General features: G+C 38.8%; 1 long non-coding RNA gene across 1 annotated transcript; it reads left to right on the top strand.

The window, feature by feature from the left end:
• Nucleotides 1-588: 588 nt before the first annotated feature.
• On the top strand, nt 589-1,810 carry LOC120440114. Its single transcript, XR_005612974.1, has 3 exons — nt 589-887; nt 1,101-1,173; nt 1,503-1,810. It is a non-coding gene; the product is annotated as an uncharacterized LOC120440114 (long non-coding RNA).
• The last annotated feature ends 1,754 nt before the right edge of the window (nt 1,811-3,564 follow it).

The raw sequence follows: 3,564 nt of genomic DNA, 5'->3' as shown, positions 1-3,564 counted from the left end.
AGAGGTGTCAAGCAGAGTCAATACATGGTCAAAGGTCAGAAAACCAGGTTTGGCATGGCCAGCTGTCTGTTTGAATCTGCTGTGAGGGAACACAGAGGGGTCGTTGAAAGGACTTACCTGGGCACAAGCCCAATGCCCGAGGGCTTCACCTGCAAAATGTCACTGACACAGACAAAAACAAAAACAAAACAAAGAATTTTAAAAACAAGTACCAAAAAGCAGGATGAACTCAGGCATGTTTAGTGAGTCTGAGAACGGTTTTCTCCTGACCCTCTAAGAATCAGCTGACTTTGTTGTCCAATAACTTTAGTATATCAAATGAAGCCATGCCACATTTTACCCTTATGTTATGTCAAGTTACAGGTCCTCAAGTACAAATCTGTTGCTGTTTAATTCACATTATTTTCTTCTCTATCTTAAGTACAGGAAGTATCCACGCGAAAGGTGAAAAACACAAATGAGCTCTGCTATTTAGTTTTGTTTTCTGTTAATTCAGTGGAGAAAACATACATGACAAAGTGCTTGTTGAGAGTGAGAGTTGACATACTCATGTTAGCATTTAGCTCAAAGCACCTCTGTGTAAATAAAGCATTATGGATCAAATCTTTAGTACTGCATTAAGGTTATTGTAGTTAACTAAAACTAAAAATAGATGTGAAAAAACATTTTAATGAATTAGAAATTTGGAGAATTTGGGATTTTTATTTGTTATGCTAGTAGCAGCCAATTACCCTTGAGAAGCTAGCCTTGGCAGAGACAGGACTGATAAGCTCACTCCTTTCTAACTCCATACACTCACACTCCGAGTTTTCACAGTTGTAGTATTCAGGACCAGCTGGCGCTGACTCAAGTGACATCAGACTTCAAGTCCATAGATAAAGCAAAAAGTAAGTAGAAGAAAAGCACTGGAACAATTTCACAAACCTTTGTTTTTCTGCCTCTTGTCTGTCAAGCGGTTTGCTTCCGTACAATGAAAACAAAAGTGACATACTGCTGAGTGAAGGGAGAATCAATCTCAGTTTATGTGACCCAAGCCAAAAGCATTTCCCTTACTAGAAAACCTGCCCAGAAAATTTATTGCAAACGCATTTCATTTGCAGAAGAGGAGGATTAGGTGGAGGAAGAAGAAGAGGGAGGACAAGATCAGTGCCCTGGCGTCAGATCAGGCCACAGGTAAATCAGACTGAAACAGATACTCTGCTGTATATGTTTATTACAAACATCTTAATCTTAAACAGAGACATGTGACAGCGAGTGAGGACAGAGAGTACCTTCATCTTTGTCAGCACCTCAGAGTTTCTTAGAGGAAACAGACACGTTTCCTGGTAAAATCACCATCATGATGACTTGTGTTCCAGGAAATGCAGTCAGGATTAAATTAATCAATAACTACACTGAGTTTGTATCAGACATTAAGTCCATAGATAAAGCAAAAAGTAAGTAAAAGGAGAGCACTGGAGCAGTTTCTCAAACCTCTGTTTTTCTGCCTCTCTTCTGTCCAGGAGTTTGCTTCTATATATAATGACAACAAAGTGACATACCACTAAAGAAAGCAGAATCCATCTCTATCTGCAATCCATCTCTGTTTATGTGACCCAAACCCAGTGCTTCCCCCCCTTACTAGAAAACCTGCCCTGAAAATTTATTGCAAACACATTTCTTTTTCGGAAGAGGAGGATTAGGAGAGAGAAGAAGAAGAAGAAGAGGGAGAAGGAAGCTGACTCTGGAACATCATGTGCAAAAAGAACAGGCTGCAGTGGTTGGTATGAGATGAAAAGAGACTGCATAAAACATGTACTGGTGGCTTGCTGGCATGCAGTTTGTGTGAATGAATAGAATAAACAATTTTAAATGTAATAAAACTCATTTTAAAGCAACAAATGTAGCATTTCACATTGTATACCAGTTTTTTTCCTAGATGACGTTTAACTATAATCACAGTGTAAGATCTTTCATGCACAGACACACAGGGCAGGAGCATGACATTTGTGAGACCACACTGCCCTCTAAAGGCCAAAGAGTGTCATCAGCAGCAGGGTACAAATACAGACGGGACGAAATGTGATATAAGTTTTGGTCAGAATTTTCACAAGTGCAAGGGATTTTCAACATAGCATTAATTTCTAAACATACTAGTTCTCTTTAGAAAGCAACAATTATTTCAAAATAGAAATGACCAGACGACATTATTAGTGCCATGAAAAACTGACCTTTTTACTGAGCCTGCTGCTGTACAGTTATGTGCTTTAACTTCATAATGCCCTTTGCTGGTAAAACTGATGCTCTGAGTGCTGAGTTTCCAAGTGTCAGTCAAGAAATTCAAAGAGAGCTAGACAGTACAGAAAAAGCCTGATAGAGGTAGGAAGTGAAAGATTTGAAAGACTCTGGAAAGAAAACTAGTGAGAGATGCCTCAGTGCATTAAGGAAGGCAGAATCATGAAGACAGAAGGATGTGTGAAAACTGTGCCTGGGACGTTGCTTTGTCTTCCAACACAACAACAACCCAAAACATACCAGAAGATCACAATGGACATTCCTGACTGGCCTTGAATCCCACTAAAAATCTGTGGGATGAACTGAAGATGAAGGTCCACCACAGCAGAGCAAAAATTGGGAGGAGCCTGAGAGATTCACCAAAGAGGAGTGGGGTGGGATTGTTCAGGAGACGTGTGAGACTTATGGAAAACTGACTATGATCATTAGGGGGGGCTAATAACCCTTCCCCAATATTTTTATTGTATTTTGAAAAGAGAAACACAATACTCATTGTTCTGATTAAAAAATGTCAGTAGAGGATTCCAGGATCTCTCACATATATTGAGTCTGTTATCTTTGAGAAATGACAGTCTCTCCAGATGCAACATATTTACCACCTCAAATCAGCCCCCCCCCCGCTTCAATATTATTATTTTTGCAGTAACTATTCCAAACAGGACTGCGATCCATTCATACTTGTTTACAGATGTCAAAGAGCTGATTCCCAGCTCTTCCCAAATTCTTCAGAGTGACAGTGAAAACTGGTCTTCCAATAAATGCATATCTTCCAATGTCTATATATCTATATTATTGCTAATATATATTTTGTAATATATCTATATTATTGCTAAAGCACTTTCTGCATGGATGCAAACTGCATTTTGTTGTCTTGTACTTGTGACATGTGCAATGACAATAAAGTTGAATTCTATTCTATTCTAATTCTATTCTATCATGAGAGACAGGAGAAATATCAGTGTGAAGCCTTACTTTGGAGTTGGGCTCGTTTTCTGACATAATTTCAAATTTGTAAGTATCCAATAAAACCCGGTGCAGTCATTTTGCAAACATTCTGTAACTGTGTAAATGAGGCACACTTATTTTCAACATAAAGATCCCTGATGTTGTTCTAGCCTCGCTGCTTCCAGAATAAAACGACAAAACTGACAAAATGCTTAGTCACATACACTGAAAGTCACATATATATGACAAAAACTGTTAGTAGATGATTTCTTAACTGAAGTAGGGATTTTGAGCAGAGCAGGCGATGTTATTTCATTCTTACTGGATTGATGTTCAGGGCGCAGT

Source organism: Oreochromis aureus, linkage group 5 (genome assembly GCF_013358895.1).
Source record: "Oreochromis aureus strain Israel breed Guangdong linkage group 5, ZZ_aureus, whole genome shotgun sequence".
NCBI classification, from domain to species: domain Eukaryota; kingdom Metazoa; phylum Chordata; class Actinopteri; order Cichliformes; family Cichlidae; genus Oreochromis; species Oreochromis aureus.
The sequence above is the reverse complement of the archived record's forward strand: the minus strand, read 5'-3'. Positions and strand labels throughout refer to the sequence as shown.